The sequence below is a fragment of the Hyperolius riggenbachi genome, chromosome 1 (genome assembly GCF_040937935.1).
Source record: "Hyperolius riggenbachi isolate aHypRig1 chromosome 1, aHypRig1.pri, whole genome shotgun sequence".
Lineage (NCBI taxonomy): Eukaryota > Metazoa > Chordata > Amphibia > Anura > Hyperoliidae > Hyperolius > Hyperolius riggenbachi.
Window position 1 is genome coordinate 200,700,518 of NC_090646.1, and position 19,295 is coordinate 200,719,812.

Sequence of the window (19,295 nt, forward strand, 5' to 3'; positions counted from 1 at the left end):
TTTCTATGTGTTTGTGTGTTTATTTACTTTTAACTCTTAAAGGAAATGGGTAAGGGGTACAAGTACCTCTATACTCATTTCTCCTGGGAGGGGGGGTGGGCATCTGGGGGACCCCTTTTTAAAGGGGACTCCCAGATTCCACCATGAACCCCCCACCCAGGAAATCGCGGCCTCCACCTCCACCGCCCATCGGAGGTGGAGAAGAGCCCCTTGTCCTTGGATTGGACAAGGGCTCGGAGGGGGAGGGGAAAGCTTGGCTGCCCCTCCCCTTCCGAGACCCCCCAATCCATGGACCATGCGGGCTGGTATAGTCAGGGTGCGGAGCCCCATGCGGCCGGTGCTCCGCATTCTGGCTATCCCAGCCTGCATGGGGGACAAGGGGTTAAAGAGGTCTGGGAGGGGGGACCCCACGTCGTTTTTTTTTATATTTCCCACACTCAGAACGAAGTAAGTAAAACTCTTCCCACTTGGGGGAATCTATGAAAATAATACACTATTGTTACCTGTGCAAAAAAAACTGACATTTTCCGCATTTAAAAGACATTTTTGCCCTTGAAACTTAAAAATCGATTTTCTCAAAAACTATAAGGTCTTTTTGAAAAAAAAATTTTCCTCTTATTCCCACTGATCCCCTTAATATACCCTAGGAATTTGGTGTTCCTAAACTTTAAGCAGGCTTTGCTATTAACCGTTAAAGTCGGCGGGTTTTTAAATGTATACATTTTTACTTTGAAACTTTAACATCGATTTTCTCAAAAACTATAAGGTCTTTTTGAAAAAAAAAATTTCCTCTTACTCCTCCTGATCTCCTTAATATATTCTCCAAATTTGAGGCTCTTAGCATTTAAGGGGGCTTTGCTATTAACCCTTAAAGTCGGCAGCTTTTTTATATTACGGTTTTACGGTTTTACGTTACGGTTTAACGCGAAATTACGGTAGCGTTTAATGCGAAATTACGGCATGAACGAAACGCGAAATTTCGCGTTGAAAATTATGCTTACGGTATTTTCAATTACGATTTTAATGGCAATTTCGCTACTCTAATTTCGCATCGTAATCGCAAATTTTGCATGCGTAATTATAGTAATGCGAAATTACGAAAATTTCGGCTCAACTCTACTCATAGTGCATCATGAGGGTCAACTTTGACCCTCTACATCACAGTCAGCAGGCACATTGTAGCCAATTAGGCTACACTCCCTCTTGGAGCCCCACCCCCTTATAAAAGGTAGGCAGCGTCAGGCATTGGACTCACTCGTGTGCCTGCAGTAATTAGAGAAGGGATAGCTGCAGTGCAGAGACCTATTGGGAAAGCTTAGTTAGGCTCTTGTAGGCTTGTTAGCTTGCGCCTTGCTGAGTCTTATTGCTAAGAAAGCACCCCTCAACAGCTCTTTTGAGAGCTAATCTTGTTCTTGTGATCTATTTTTTGTGTGTGTGTGTGGCCCACTTGCATTGTATACAGCCCTGTCAGTCAGTCGCAGCTGGCCTTTGGCTCCTTGGTGGTATAATTATTACTACTGTGCCAGGTGCACATTGTAATACCCATCCCTCCATATACCTACCTGTTGTTCACAGTGCACCCACCTACCTACGTGAGTGCATGCAGTATCACTATGCCTGTCCGGTATCTGTCTATGTGTGACAGGTGCACATTGTAATACCCATCACTGCATATACCTACCTGTTCTTCCCTTCAGAGCACCCACCTACCTACGTGAGTGCACGCAGTGTCACTGTGCCTGTCCGGTACCTGTCTGTGTGTGACAGGTGCACATTGTAATACCCATCACTGCATATACCTACCTGTTGTTCACTTCAGTGCACCCACCTACCTACGTGAGTGCCCGCAGTGTCACTGTGCCTGTCCGGTACCTGTCTGTGTGTGACAGGTGCACATTGTAATACCCATCACTGCATATACCTACCTGTTGTTCACTTCAGTGCACCCACCTACCTACGTAAGCGCACACAGTGTCACTGTGCCTGTCCGGGACCTGTCTGTGTGTGACAGGTGCACATTGTAATACCCATCAATGCATATGCCTACTACTACCTGTTGTTCCCTTCAGTGCACCCACCTACCTACGTGAGCGCACACGCAGTGTCACTGTGCCTGCCCGGTACCTGTGTGTGTGACAGGTGCACATTGTAATACTCATCACTGCATAAACCTACCTGTTGTTCACTTCAGTGCACCCACCTACCTACGTGAGTGCATGCAGTGTCACTGTGCCTGTGCAGTAAGTACCCCTCAGGGGCACTTTTTTCCCTACAGGTTTACTTTAAGCTGTGTATATGATAGATGAAACTCGTCCAAGGTGGCCAAGGGATCATGTCCCAATCCTTACTGGGTGACATGCCTTGTATGAGTTTATCAGGCTTTAGGCTTAGGATTAGTAAAGGTTAGAGATAGGTTTAGGCATTTGATATGAAATTAGTTAATTTACTTACACACATAAATGCCATTGTCTATTTGAATAATCAGGTATTATTCAAGGTATATCAGGTAGCACAATCCTGTTTTTAATGTTGATACCACTGTCTTGCACCACTAGTTGGAGTCTACCTTTACTGCCTTACTAATCCTGTTTTCATTCAGTTTACAGTTCCATTTTTAAACAGCCTGTATTTGCATTCTAGTTGTTCCCATATGGAAAGCCCCCTAACATGTCTTAGTGATAGCAGTATGAGTTATTCTGATTGCAGATTTCATGACAAAACAGCTATAACATCAGTGCTACCTACCGTGTTGTTTTAGTAATTTTGTAGATAGCTTTCCCCTTAGGGCTATAATAAGTTCAGTTACAGTGGGTATCCTTAGCTGCTGCAAGTAACAATGTGGTGCCAATAAGCAATTTTTATCTTGAATGGTTTGTAAGACATAAATTATTTTAATTTAAACGAACCCATATTTTGAGTGACCGAACTGTGAAATGTGCAGGGCAATGTTACATTTTAATGAAGGTTATAATGAGGTCATAGAGGACAAGTTTGGGAGGCTGATTTCCCTGGTGAAGATGATTTCAGAATGTTTGTTTCACAATATTCCGTCCCATCATTATAGAAACATATCTTTAAGATTTTCTTTATTCTACTTAAGTAACGTGGTTCATGTTATCTGATTACCACGGCTGATGTAAAGTGCACAGTAAGCTCCCGAAAATTGCTCTGTTTCAAGATAAACTATTAATCAAATATTAACTAAGGCTTTGCAAACTTACCAAACGGTGAAGAAAATCTTCTGCCCAGCTAATTAGGATGCGATTCCTGCAGCTTCGCAATGTCAGACTCTCTGCAGCTGCATGCAGCGGAACAAATCCGGTGCAATTAACATTGGTAAAGAGATTCTCTCTTGCCATATATATTTAAGGGCTGCTCTGACCAAGTCAGTTCCTTGTAAATGGGGGAAAAAAACTATATATATATATATATATATATATATATATATATATATATATATATATATATCCTACTAATCCTACTAATATAATAAATGGGAAAGTTCGGATGTTTGGATGTTTGGATGTTTGTTACTCGATCACGCAAAAACGGCTAAACGGATTTGAATGAAATTTGGCACACACATAGTACATTACCTGGAATAAAGTATAGGATACTTTTTATTCCCATAACCAAAAAGAGACAAATGCAAATTTAACTGGAAAATGTAAACTGCAGCCATTCTTACACTGTTACACTGGAGGTGTGTTTAGCTTCTAAGGGTAGAATGGTTAATTTGCATATATTCAGCAGTGATGCACTGGGAGACATCTCAAGCTCACTCCAACCTGAATTATCGCAATTTTTTTCTGTTTTAAGAAAGCAAACTTTTGTTTTTCTTAACATCTTAGTAAGGGGGCTTTTAAGACTATTTTAGTCCCTTACACACTTTAATGAGTTCTGGGTCACCATGAGCTTGCTGGTTAGTCTGTACCTCTCGGTGTTAGAAGTGTTGAGCCAAATTAATCCATGCCATGCACTGATGAGGATCAAACAATCCAAAACAGTCTGTATGCATGTTGGATTATTATGGCTCTGTACAAATTAACAAAATGACACTTCATTGCATTCCAGCAGTTCTGGAGATGTGTTTAGCTTTTAAGAGTGACAATGGTTAGTTTGCATATATTAAACAGTTATGCACTGGGCGACATTTTAAGCTCACTCCAACCTGAATTATCGCAAATTCTTTCTGTTTTAAGAAAGCAAACTTTTGTTTTTCTTACACTGTCAATGGCAGGGTTCTTAAACTTTGCACAGTTGGTCACTGGGTGACTGGGATTAATATTCAGAAAAGTGGGTGGAGCCTACAAAAGCTAATCAAATTTCACCTATTGATTTTCAAAGGAGTGGAGCCACAGTCAATTAGATTTATTTCATTTCAATGCCAATTATTGATGCCAAAGACCGGAAAGTGCACAAACTAGGTCATCCTTGAGTAATTGTGTGTTAGGATTAGAAAAAGTGGGCAGAGCTAACACTAGCCAATTACATACCCGGGCAACGCCGGGCGACCAGCTAGTATAATAAATGGGAAAGTTTGGGTGTTTGGATGTTTGGATGTTTGGATGTTTGGATGTTTGGATGTTTGGATGTTTGGATGTTTGGATGTTTGGATGTTTGGATGTTTGGATGTTTGGATGTTTGGATGTTTGGATGTTTGGATGTTTGGATGTTTGGATGTTTGGATGTTGTTTGGATGTTGTTTGGATGTTTGTTTGGATGTTTGTTACTCGATCACGCAAAAACGGCTGAACAGATTCGAATGAAATTTGGCACACACATAGTACATTACCTGGTATAAAGTATAGGATACTTTTTATGCCCATAACCAAAAAGAGACAAATACAAATTTCACTGGAAAATGTAAACTGCAGACATTCTTACACTGTTACACTGGAGGTGTGTTTAGCTTCTAAGGGTAGAATAGTTAATTTGCATATATTCAGCAGTGATGCACTGGGAGACATCTCAAGCTCACTCCAACCTGAATTGTCGCAAATTCTTTCTGTTTTAAGAAAGCAAACTATTGTTTTTCTTAACATCTTAGTAAGGGGGCTTTTAGGATCATTGTAGTCCCTTGCACACTCCAATGAGTTCTGGGTCACCATGAGCCTTCTGGTTAGTCTGTACCTCTTGGTGTTAGAAGCCCTACTGCATAGAGCCAAATTAATTCATGCCATGCACTGATGAGGATCAAACAATGCAAAACAGTCTGTATGCATGTTGGATTATTATGGCTCTGTACAAATTAACAAGCTGACACATCATTACATTCCAGCAGTTCTGGAGGTGTGTTTAGCTTCTAAGGGTAACAATTGTTAATTTGCATATATTCAGCAGTGATGCACTGGGAGACATCTCAAGCTCACTCCAACCTGAATTATCGCAAATTCTTTCTGTGTTAAGAAAGCAAACTTTTGTATTTCTTACACTATTAATGGTAGGGTTCTCAAACTTTGCACAGTTGGTCGGTTTTCAAGGGGAATATTTCTGCCATTCTTGCACTGTTAGTGGCACAAGCCTCAAACCTGCCATTCTTGCACTGTTAATAGCACAAGCCTCAAACCTGGTATAGTTGATCATTGGGTGACTGGGGTTCAATTTCAGAAAGGGTTGGAGCCACAAATAGACAATCAGATTTGTTTCATTTCAATGCAAATTTTTGTTGCCAAACACCGCAAAGCTCACAAACTTGGTAATTGATTAATTGTGTGTTAGGGTTAGGAAAGTGGGCACAGTCAACACCAGCCAAATACATAAGCGGGCAACGCAGGGTCATAAGTGGGCGGAGACAAATACAAATTTTACTGGGAAAATGTAAACAGCAGCCATTCTTACACTGTTAATGGTAGGGTTCTCAAACTTTGCACAGTTGGTTACTGGGTGACTGGGATAAATATTCATAAAAGTGGGTGGAGCCTACAAAAAACAATCAAAAATTACCTATTAATTTTTAGGGGAACATTTCATTGCTGTCATTCTTGCACTGTTAATGGCACAAGACTCAAACCTGGTACGGTTGATCATTGCGTGACTGGGATTTAAATTTATATAAGGGGATGGAGCCCCAAACAGCTAATCTGAATTTGTTTCATTTTAATGCAGGTTATTGATGCCAAAGACCGCAAAGCTCACAAACTTAGTCATTGAGTAATTGAGTAATTGTGTGTTAGAGTTAGGGTTAGGAAAAGTGGGCGCAGCCAACACCAGCCAAATACATAATCGGGCAATGCCAAGTCATCAGTGGGCGGAGACAAACACAAATTTCACTGGGAAAATGTAAACTGCAGCCATTCTTACACTATTAATTGTAGGGTTCTAAAACTTTGCACAGTTGGTCACTGGGTGACTGGGATTAATATTCAGAAACGTGCGTGGAGCCTACAAAAAACAATCACAATTCACCTATTGATTTTCAAGGCAAATATTTAATTGCTGCCATTTTTGCACTGTTAATGGCACAAGCCTCAAACCTGGTACAGTTGATCATTGGGTGACTGGGGTTAAATATTTAGAAAAGGGGTGGGGCCACAAACAGCGAATCAGATGTGTTTCATTTCAATGAAAATTATTCATGCCAAAGACCACAAATCTCACAAACTTGGTAATTGACTATTGACAATTGTGTGTTAGGGTTAGAAAAAGTGGCCACAGCCAACAGCAGCCAAATACATACCCAGGAAACGTTAGGATGTCAGTGAGTGGAGAAAAATACAAATTTCACTGCTAGAATGTAAACTGAAATTTGGCACACACATAGTACATTACCTGGAATAAAGTATAGGATACTTTTCATTCCCATAACCAAAAAGGGGGCGGAGACAAATACAAATTTCACTGGAAAATGTAAACTGCAGCCATTCTTACACTGTTACACTGGAGGTGTGTTTAGCTTCCAAGGGCACAATGGTTAATTTGCATATATTCAGCAGTGATGCCCTGGGAGACATCTCAAGCTCACTCCAACCTGAATTATCGCAAATTATTTCTGTTTTAAGAAAGCAAACTTTTGTTTTTCTTAACATCTTAGTAAGGGGGCTTTTAGGACCATTGTAGTCCCTTATACACTCCAATGAGTTCTGGGTCACCATGAGCTTGCTGGTTAGTCTGTACCTCTCGGTGTTACAAGCCCTACTGCATAGAGCCAAATTAATCCATGTTATGCACTGATGAGGAGCAAAAAATCCAAAACAGTCTGTATGCATGTCGGATTATTATGGCACTGTACAAATTAACAAAATGACACATCATTACATTCCAGCAGTTCTGGAGGTGTGCTTACCTTATAAGGGTAACAATGGTTAGTTTGCATATATTAAGCAGTGCTGCACTGGGCGACATTTTAAGCTCACTCCACCCTGAATTATCGCAAATTCTTTCTGTTTAAAGAAAGCAAACTTTTGTTTTTCTTACACTGTCAATGGCAGGGTTCTTAAACTTTGCACAGTTGGTCACTGGGTGACTGGGATTAATATTCAGAAAAGTGGGTGGAGCCTACAAAAGCTAATCAAAATTCACCTATTGGTTTTCAAAGGAGTGGAGCCACAGCCAATTAGATTTATTTAATTTCAATGCCAATTATTGATGCCAAAGACCACAAAGCTCACAAACTAGGTCATCCTTGAGTAATTGTGTGTTAGGATTAGAAAAAGTGGGCAGAGCCAACACTAGCCAATTACACACCCGGGCAACGCCGGGAGACCAGCTAGTGTGTGTGTGTGTGTGTATATATATATATGTATATATATGTATATATATATATATATATGTGTATATATATATATATATATATATATATATATATATATATATATATATATATATATATATATGTATATATATATATATATATATATATATATCCAATTGCCGCATTGCAATTCCGATCGAAATCCGATACCAATACCGCTTCCGATTGGAACCTGATTCCGATCGGAGTCTGATACCGTTCTCATTTCTGCAGTATAGTGATTGAACTTAAAGAGACACTGAAGCGAAAAAAAAAATGATGATATGATTTGTATGTGTAGTACAGCTAAGAAATAAAACATTAAGATCAGATACATCAGTCTAATTGTTTCCAGTACAGGAAGAGTTAAGAAACTCCAGTTGTTATCTCTATGCAAAAAAGCCATCAAGCTCTACGACTTTCAAACAGTGGAGAGGGCTGTTTTCTGACTTTTATTATCTCAATTGTTATTGAACTATTTACTTTTTCTCTGCCAGAGGAGAGGTCATTAGTTCACAGACTGCTCTGAAAGAATAATTTTGAATGCTGAGTGTTGTGTAATCTGAACATATTATAGAATGTTAGAAATAACACTATATACCTGAAAATAAAAATATGGGAATATTGTCTTTGCTGCTAATCTAGTAATTATTCATAGTGCACAACCAATTCATTATATCATATATTTTTTTCGCTTCAGTGTCTCTTTAATATCTATTTTGTATGCTGCTGTGCAGAATTCTGATTGGAATTGGAGAATTATCAGAAATCCAATCGGAATCGGTATTGCCATGTGGTAATGATGGTTCAGTTTTTCTACAGAATCATTCCGATTTTCCAAATGTACAATCTGATTCTCTGATTGGCTTATTCATTCTGAATGCTGTGATTGGCCTAAACTTGCCGACTATTGGTATCTCGATTACTGTACTATGATTACAGATGATGATGATTTCCATTGGAAATGTGGAAATGTCAATTCCGCGGAATCCGAATGGACGCTCTAAAATGCAATACACCGCCTATGCAATGTTCACAATGCGGTAGGTGGGTTGCGGTACAACAGAGTGTGGCGTGGTAATGCACTATATACAGAACATTACTACAGAACCCACATGTTAAGTATTAAGATTACAGTAAAGCATACATTTCATTGACTGTATGCTTCACTGTAAGCATCCCTATGCATGGGTAATATGTGACGCCACTTTCCCAATTTGTTGCGTTGCCTTCCTGCTGTCACAGGGAACACAACGCAACGGTCACTGTAAACGTGGCCTTATTGAGCATACATATAAGCCAAGCTTTCTTCTTCTACCTACTAATAAACAATATACATATGTTGGGCAGATCATTATCCCATCTGCTGGCCACCAAGCGCCTCCCGGGTGCAATTTAATATCGCTTTCATTAGTGGCCTGTCCACGGCTCCTGCTGAGGGCTATCAAATGCCTGATCGGTGCATATAGAGCTTATCTGTTTGCAGATCTTCATTATTTCAAGTTATATTATGATTTATTAAATTACTATGGTAACGAGCATTACTAATGGTAACGGTAAGTATTACTGCAAGTTACTGCATCAGGCCCTATATCTCAAGATGTTTGTTTCAGAGAAGAACTGCAACTTCACTAATCTAAAATGTTCTAACTGACTTCTTCCTACAATGGGCTTGATTCACAAAATGTTGCTAACTGTTAGCACGCTGTGAAAAGTGCTTCTCGTGAAATTTCGTGTGATAACGGTTATCGCGCGCAAAAATTCACATTTGCGCGGTAATGCGAACGTTAACACGTGAAAAATTTGTGTTAACGCGTGGATTCAAATTTTTGTATGCAATAACTGTTTTTTTGTTGCAAAACCCATTTTTACACGCGAAAACACGCTAAAAGGCGCGAAAAGCCATGCTAACAGTTAGCACCGTTTTCTGAATCAAGCCCTATATGTGAAAAGTGACAGAGGGTATCTCAAGGGCTTTAAAGAGAAACCATAACCAAGAATTGAACTTCATCCCAATCAGTAGCTGATACCCCCTTTCCCATGAGAGGTCTATTCCTTTTCTCAAACAGATCATTAGAGGGCTCTGTACGGCTGAGTTTGTGGTGAGCCTTGTTGCATTGTGGGAAATAACAGTTGTTTCCAACTGCCAAAAAAGAAAGCAACATCTCCTTCCAGTAACATCACCTGCCAGCAGTAAAAATGTCACGTGTGATAAATTTCACAATATAAATCAGGGAGAAGAAAAAATTTACAATGAGCATACACTGACTAAATAATTTATACATAATTATTGTAAAAATTAAGCCCTTTTTATTACATTATTTTCACTGGAGTTCCACTTTAAGCTTAATTTCTTTAGATGCATGGATATTTTAAGGGAGTCTGTGTTCAGTAATTTATTTAAGAAAGCCAAGAGTTGATGAAATATAATAATTATGTTAATATCAATTAGGTTTCATAATCTAATGAGACGAAAAAGTTTTCACATATACTGCATGTTTATTTCTGCTGCCAAAAGAAGATAATTGGCCTCAAGCTACATTTATAATATATGTTATATAAGATTGGAATAATCATACATTTAAGAAAGGTTAATTAGCTTATGGTTGCAGTTAACAATGTGTAATATGTTTAGAAATATATTATATGTAATATAAATTAATATTAATATAATGGGATGTCAGAAGGTACCATTTCAATTGATGCTGAAATTTTATCCTCAAAGAAAATATAATATTCTTACTAACTTGTCACCAAGTGCTGTAGATTTTTTTTCTAAAATATAATATAACTTCACAGAGTAAATAACTGCAAACAGATAAGCTCAGCTATATCTCAGTTTAACTTATGGCTAGTTAAAAAATCAGTCAGGACAAGTAGAGTGGACTTCCCCATAATGCCTTGGCTCTTCAATGTTGCCCCTGGCGGCAATAAATAAGGGCCAGAGATGAACATGGACATCTCTTCTCCAACTTGGTGGTTGAAGGTAGTCAGTTAAAAAGCAGAAAAGCCTTTCTAATTTGTCTGACATGCCCTTAAAGGACCACTCCAGTGGAAAATGTAAGCAGGTAAAATCTGACAGAACGGACAGGTTTTGGACTAGTCCATCTCCTTATGTAGGATACTTAGGGTTTTCTTTGTTTTCAAAATCATTTCCTGAATGCTTTTGAAAACAAAGAAAACTGTAACTGCCAAACTAGTAAGATTCCAGCCAGCCTCCCTACTTACTTGCACACTATTTTGTCAGTTAGCAACTGCCATTTAGGCAGAAAACAAACAAAGAAAACTCTAAACAATGCCCCATGTGGAGATGTGTGAGTCCAAAACCTGTCGGTTCTGTCAGAATTTTGCAGCTTACTTTTTTCGCTGGAGTGATCCACAATGTTTTTGGGTGTGTACAAAGTTAGGTATCTAAAAAGGGGATGAGGTGATAAAGCAAAGTGTTTTAGTTCTGTTGGAACAACATTCAAAATGAGTCACAATGATCCCTTAATAGTGTCAGCAGGATTATGGGACCCCATTAAGCTTTGATTTGAAGGACAGTATTTCTCTCTTGTTAGACACTGCTTAAAACGCTTCTCCTAATAATTATAAAGATTTCCTTCTTTTTGAAGTGCTGCACACATGTGGGGATCATTCAATAGTTTTACGCTGCATTCAAACGTTGTACAAAGTCTCCAGAGACCAGAAAACGAAACCATGATTTCGCCCATTAACTTCAATGTAGTGATGATCATAATCAGCTAATTACGATTATGCAAATTCTCACGTAAATGTTCACAATTTCGCCTATACATAATTACGATTTGTACATTTCATTGATTTCTTATTGTCATTCGTAATTTCGTGTAATTTTCGCATAATTTCATGCCGACTTTGGCAGTGAATAGCAAAGCCCTCATACATGATATTGACACCAAAATTGCTACATATGTTAAGGGGACATTTTCCAAAAAGACCTTGTAGTTTTTGTGAAAATCAGTTGTGAAAATGCAAAGAAAATAGGTTTTTTAAACTTAGAAAATGACAATTTAAAAACCATTTTCTTTGCATTTTTAAAATCCATTTTCTAAAAACGACAAAATTTTTTGAGTTGTACTCATGATGCCCCTTAACATATGTAGCAATTTTGGTGTCAATAGGATGTATGAGAGATTTGCTATTAACCACTAAAATCGGCAAAATCGCGCAAAAATTACGTGGAATTATGAAATACTACTATTACATACGAAATTTATTACATTTTCCCTGAAATTTTGCATTATGATGCGTAATTGTAAATTTTGAAGCAAAATTTTGCATATGCGAAATTTCAGCCCAAATGAACCATGGTTCATTTGCATCCAGATTCTGCTGCTAAATAAATTAGAAGATTTTATCTAATTCTGGCAAACTGCTGTTGAACTGAAACATGGGGAATTTACCTAACACTAATTATCACCTACAAAGGTTAAAACAGATAACTGTCAATGGCTACAGGGTGACCATACTGACCTGTGGCGGAGCAGGAAAAAAGGGGGCATGCGGCAAGTGTACAAATTGTGCGCTGCCATAGGACTCAATACAATTTATCGCTCTTTGGGTGCCGGGTGGAAAATTTGGGGTACCACTATATATATATGTATATATATATATATATATATATATATATATATATATATGTATATATATATATATATATATATATATATATATATATATATATATATATATATATATATATATATATATATATATATATATATAGTTTTCTGCTGCTTCAAAACGTTGATTACCATTTTTTGATTACTGGTTTGTTTTCAAATCACTTTTGTTTTAGTATTTTGTAATGTTTAAAAATCGTCTTTTGTAGTAATTTGTCCACTCCAGCCATAGATTGCTAAATATCATTTTATGATGTCTTCTTGTGATGATTAGTGTTGGGCGAACAGTGTTCGCCACTGTTCGGGTTCTGCAGAACATCACCCTGTTCGGGTGATGTTCGAGTTCGGCCGAACACCTGACGGTGCTCGGCCAAACCGTTCGGCCATATGGCCGAACTAAGAGCGCATGGCCGAACGTTCCCCGAACGTTCGGCTAGCGCTGTGATTGGCCGAACGGGTCACGTGGTTCGGACCCGAACGCGCTCTGATTGGCCGAACTGTCACGTGGTTCGGGTAAATAAATACCCGAACCACGTCATATCTCCGCCATTTGTCTGTGGGTTTAGCTTTGGGTAGGCAGGCAGGGTAGTTCGCGCTCCAGCCACGCTAGCCAGGGTCCCCCCCAGTCATTGTGTGTCACTGCTGGGAACAGTAGTACACCGCTCGTTCAGCCACACTATATAGCATTCTGTGTACTGTTCTGTGTCTGCTGGGAACAGTGGTACACCGCTCGTTCAGCCACACTATATAGCATTCTGTGTACTGTTCTGTGTCTGCTGGGAACAGTGGTACACCGCTCGTTCAGCCACACTATATAGCATTCTGTGTACTGTTCTGTGTCTGCTGGGAACAGTAGTACACCGCTCGTTCAGCCACACTATATAGCATTCTGTGTACTGTTCTGTGTCTGCTGGGAACAGTAGTACACCGCTCGTTCAGCCACACTATATAGCATTCTGTGTACTGTTCTGTGTCTGCTGGGAATAGTGGTACACCGCTCGTTCAGCCACACTATATAGCATTCTGTGTACTGTTCTGTGTCTGCTGGGAACAGTAGTACACCGCTCGTTCAGCCACACTATATAGCATTCTGTGTACTGTTCTGTGTCTGCTGGGAACAGTAGTACACCGCTCGTTCAGCCACACTATATAGCATTCTGTGTACTGTTCTGTGTCTGCTGGGAACAGTAGTACACCGCTCGTTCAGCCACACTATATAGCATTCTGTGTACTGTTCTGTGTCTGCTGGGAACAGTAGTACACCGCTCGTTCAGCCACACTATATAGCATTCTGTGTACTGTTCTGTGTCTGCTGGGAATAGTGGTACACCGCTCGTTCAGCCACACTATATAGCATTCTGTGTACTGTTCTGTGTCTGCTGGGAACAGTAGTACACCGCTCGTTCAGCCACACTATATAGCATTCTGTGTACTGTTCTGTGTCTGCTGGGAACAGTAGTACACCGCTCGTTCAGCCACACTATATAGCATTCTGTGTACTGTTCTGTGTCTGCTGGGAATAGTGGTACACCGCTCGTTCAGCCACACTATATAGCATTCTGTGTACTGTTCTGTGTCTGCTGGGAACAGTGGTACACCGCTCGTTCAGCCACACTATATAGCATTCTGTGTACTGTTCTGTGTCTGCTGGGAACAGTGGTACACCGCTCGTTCAGCCACACTATATAGCATTCTGTGTACTGTTCTGTGTCTGCTGGGAACAGTAGTACACCGCTCGTTCAGCCACACTATATAGCATTCTGTGTACTGTTCTGTGTCTGCTGGGAACAGTAGTACACCGCTCGTTCAGCCACACTATATAGCATTCTGTGTACTGTTCTGTGTCTGCTGGGAACAGTAGTACACCGCTCGTTCAGCCACACTATATAGCATTCTGTGTACTGTTCTGTGTCTGCTGGGAATAGTGGTACACCGCTCGTTCAGCCACACTATATAGCATTCTGTGTACTGTTCTGTGTCTGCTGGGAATAGTGGTACACCGCTCGTTCGCCACTGTATAGCATTGTGCTCTGTGTCGCTGCTGGGAATAGTGGTACACCGCTCACCCGTCACTGTATAGCATTGTGCTCTGTGTCGCTGCTGGGAATAGTGGTACACCGCTCACCCGTCACTGTATAGCATTGTGCTCTGTGTCGCTGCTGGGAATAGTGGTACTGTATAGCATTTCTGTACTGCCACTGTACTGCTGCCAGTCAGCGTGTACTGTAAGGATAAGTGAAATGAGGAAGAAATCCGGTGAAAGAGGGAGGGGCAAGGGAAGAGGTGTTTCCCCTGACGGTTCACGTACAGGCCACAGGGGAGCACCCAAGAAAACCCACTCAATACCGCCCATGTTGTCCAGGACAACAACCCTCACAAATCCAAAAGAACAGGACCAGATAATTACTTGGATGACCTCTCAAGCGTCCAGCAGTGGGTTAAGCAGCACCAGCACATCACGCACGAGGTCCGAGTCCTCAGCCAGTTACAAGGAGCCAGTGGGCACAAAGCTGACACAACCGGCAGCGACACCACGCACACAACTGCCAGATAACCAGTCCGATGAATTACCTCAGGACACAATGGGGTATTCGCAGGAGCTATTCCCAGCCCAACAAACTTCCACCTTTCAAAGGTCAATGGAGGAACAGCCAGAAATGTTGTGCCTGGATTCACAACCGTTAACTGTGGGAAATGCACCGCGCACTGAAATACAAGGCGAGTCCGAAGAGGACTCGGAAACCCAAATCCCAGAGCAATTTGGGCAGGAGGGGTTGCAATTGCAGGAGGTCGGCCGACAAGATCTGGAAGACGACGTTGGAGTGTGCTGCGCAGAGGTTGTTGTGGGGAGCTCTACTCCACGGCGGTGGCCCACAATGACATATGACGAGTTTGAGGAGATGGAAGAGGAGGGTATGGACAATGTGGACAGAGACCCAGATTTTGTTTGTGAACGAGAACATCGCCGTCGTAGCAGCAGCACAGATGAGTCTGTTGAAGAACACACTGCTGCACGAGTTCGCCTTGTGCCACAAGGTAGGCGGCGCGCAATTTCAGGCACCACAAGCGTGGAAGTTCAAGTGAGAGGCAAAAGAGGAGCAAACAGAAATCGCCAGCAAGGAGGCAGGTGCTCCAAAGTCTGGGCTTTCTTTGAAGACTGCACTGAGGATGTTACCATGGCGATTTGCAAGGTGTGCAAGACCCGCCTGAGCAGGGGGAAAAATATTAACAACCTCTCCACCACCAGCATGAGCCGTCACATGCTATCCAAACATCCCACTCTTTGGGCAAACGCGTCAGGACAGGGTACCAGAAACAACACTGCCTCCCTTGGGTTCACCAGACTCACCACCAGACCCGCCTCAGCAGCAGCAGTAGCCCAGCCATTGCGTGGTTCACAACATTCACAAACATCAGACGACGCTGACACTGTCACTTTCCGGAGTAGTGCTCTTGAGGTCTCCCAGTGTTCATCAAACACAACAACCAACAGCCCTTCCGTGTGCAGCGCTACGGTTCAGTTGTCTGTGTCGGAGATGTTTGAGCGCAAGAGGAAATTGCCAGCAAATGACCCCCGGGCCGTGGCAGTAACAGCCAGCATAGCCAAGCTTCTGGCCTGCGAAATGCTGCCATATCGATTGGTGGAGACAAACAGCTTCAAGGGCATGATGTCAGTGGCCATCCCACGTTACGTGGTTCCCAGCCGCTACCACTTTGCACGCTCTGCAGTGCCTGAGTTGCATGAGCACGTGGTCAGCAAAATAACCCGAAGCTTGAAGAATGCCGTTGCCTGCAAGGTTCACCTCACCACTGACACCTGGACGAGTGCGTTCGGCCAGGGTCGATACATCTCCCTTACCGCGCACTGGGTGAACCTTGTGGAGCCTGGCAGCGATTCCTCACCTGCTACGGCACGGGTGTTGCCCACGCCACAAACAGCTGCACCGCCGTCCCTCCCACTGGATAACAGCAGCACCTACCTCTCTGACTCCTTCTCCTCCAACGCATCTCAAAGCTGTACCTCATCCGGAAACGCTAACCCAGCAGCAGTAGGATCGTGGAAGCAGTGCAGCACAGCTGTTGGCATGCGTCAGCAAGCGTTGCTGAAGCTAATCTGCCTTGGGGATAAGCAGCACACAGGGGAGGAAATTTGGAGGGGAATAAAGGAACAGACGGATTTGTGGCTGGCACCGCTGGACCTGAAACCGGGCATGGTTGTGTGTGATAATGGGAGTAATCTCATTCGCGCTTTAAGGTTGGCTAAGCTGACACACATCCCTTGCCTGGCGCACGTGATGAACCTAGTAGTTCAGCGGTTCCTGAGGACATACCCAGGCGTGCCCGATCTGCTGTTGAAGGTGCGTCGAGTGTCCAAACATTGTAGAAATTCCAGTACTGCTTCGGGGGCACTCGCCAAGATGCAGGAGCGCTTCAATCTCCCCCACCATCGCTTGCTGTGTGATGTCCGTACGCGCTGGAATTCTACGCTGCACATGCTAGCCCGCTTTTGCGAGCAGAAGAGTGCAGTGGTCCAGTACATGACGGCGCAGTACCGAGGCGCATCCGGCCAGCTGCCAAGCTTCTGTGGATCCGATTGGGCCAACATGTTGGACCTCTGCCAAGTCCTCCAAAATTTTGAGCAATCCACGTTGCTTGTGAGCAGTGACAACTCTTCAGTCAGCATTACCATACCACTGCTGTGTTTACTGAAGAGGTCGATGTTAAAAATCAAGGAAACAGCTGTCATGATGCAACTGGGGGAATCTGAAGGAGAAAACGATCAGCGTGATGGTACCAACATCAGGCCATCCGCCTCAGGGAACGCTGGCCCCAGCAGCTATGACGAAGAAGAGGAGGAGGAACAGCTGGAGTTGGAGCAGGAATTTCATGCCACCACTGACGAGGGCCAGAGCGGTGCACGTTGGACTTCCACAATTCAACGCGAATGGTCAGCAGAAGCAGACCAGGAGGAAGGTGACGACTATGATGCATCACAACAACTATCACAACGCTCACAAGAGGATGATGAGGATTCTGGTAGGACTCTGGCACACATGGCTCAATTCATGCTAGACTGCATTGAACGTGACCCACGCATTGTGCGCATTCTGGACAACACCAATTACTGGGTTTATACCCTTCTGGATCCACGGTACAAACACAATGTTCCAAAACTGCTTGAAGAAAGAGTCAGACAGGTCAAAATGGAAGAATACCAGCAGGCCCTTGTGGAGACTTTAGAGAGGAGATTGACATCCTCCCCCTCCTCTAGCCAGTTGTACGCAGACAGACTGACTTCCGCAAACCCAGGACGACCAGGAGGGCAGCAAACAACGCAAGCCGCAGCTAGTACCCAAAAGGGAATGGTATCGGCAGTGTCCTTGGAGTGGGAAAATTTTCTGACACCCATGCAGCCGCAGCCCACTGAACAGCAAGCGTGCAGATCCACCTCCAACACCGATCGCCTGGAGAAGATGGTCAAGGACTACATGTCAGATGGCGTAGCTGTGTCGAACCATCCATCTGCACCCTTCAACTATTGGGTATCGAAGCTAGACACCTGGCACGAACTGGCAATGTACGCAATAGAGGTGCTGGCTTGCCCGGCAGCCAGCGTTATGTCGGAACGCTGTTTCAGTGCTGCCGGAGGCATCGTCACAGATCGGCGTATCCGCCTCTCTACAGAAAATGCAGACCGTCTGACTCAAATTAAAATGAATCAATCCTGGATTGGAAATGACTACGCAACACTCCAGGACCCCAACCAAGTAACATGACCAATGAACATCTGGGATGGTGTTGCGTTTCCGGGCCCTGTTTATTGAACCTCTCATCTGTATTACATTTATGACTGCATGGCGGCAAAAAGCATTGCTGCTATATCCGCACGCTTTTTGTCCACATGCAAGGCCTGGGTTGTTGTGTCTCACAAAGCGTGGCCTTCTCCTCCTGCGCCTGCTCCTGTTCCATCACGTCTGCTGCTGCTGGGTTAGCGTTGCCGCGTGGTCCCTGTTTATTGAACCACTTATCTTTATTACATTTATGACTGCATGGCGGTACAAAGCATGCTATCCGCACGCTTCTTGCCCTCATGCAAGGCCTGGGTTGTTGTGTCTCACAAAGCGTGGCCTTCTCCTCCTGCGCCTGCTCCTGTTCCATCACGTCTGCTGCTGCTGGGTTAGCGTTGCCGCGTGGTCCCTGTTTATTGAACCACTTATCTTTATTACATTTATGACTGCATGGCGGTACAAAGCATGCTATCCGCACGCTTCTTGCCCTCATGCAAGGCCTGGGTTGTTGTGTCTCACAAAGCGTGGCCTTCTCCTCCTGCGCCTCCTCCTGTTCCATCACGTCTGCTGCTGCTGGGTTAGCGTTGCCGCGTGGTCCCTGTTTATTGAACCACTTATCTTTATTACATTTATGACTGCATGGCGGTACAAAGCATGCTATCCGCACGCTTCTTGCCCTCATGCAAGGCCTGGGTTGTTGTGTCTCACAAAGCGTGGCCTTCTCCTCCTGCGCCTGCTCCTGTTCCATCACGTCTGCTGCTGCTGGGTTAGCGTTGCCGCGTGGTCCCTGTTTATTGAACCACTTATCTTTATTACATTTATGACTGCATGGCGGTACAAAGCATGCTATCCGCACGCTTCTTGCCCTCATGCAAGGCCTGGGTTGTTGTGTCTCACAAAGCGTGGCCTTCTCCTCCTGCGCCTCCTCCTGTTCCATCACGTCTGCTGCTGCTGGGTTAGCGTTGCCGCGTGGTCCCTGTTTATTGAACCACTTATCTTTATTACATTTATGACTGCATGGCGGTACAAAGCATGCTATCCGCACGCTTCTTGCCCTCATGCAAGGCCTGGGTTGTTGTGTCTCACAAAGCGTGGCCTTCTCCTCCTGCGCCTGCTCCTGTTCCATCACGT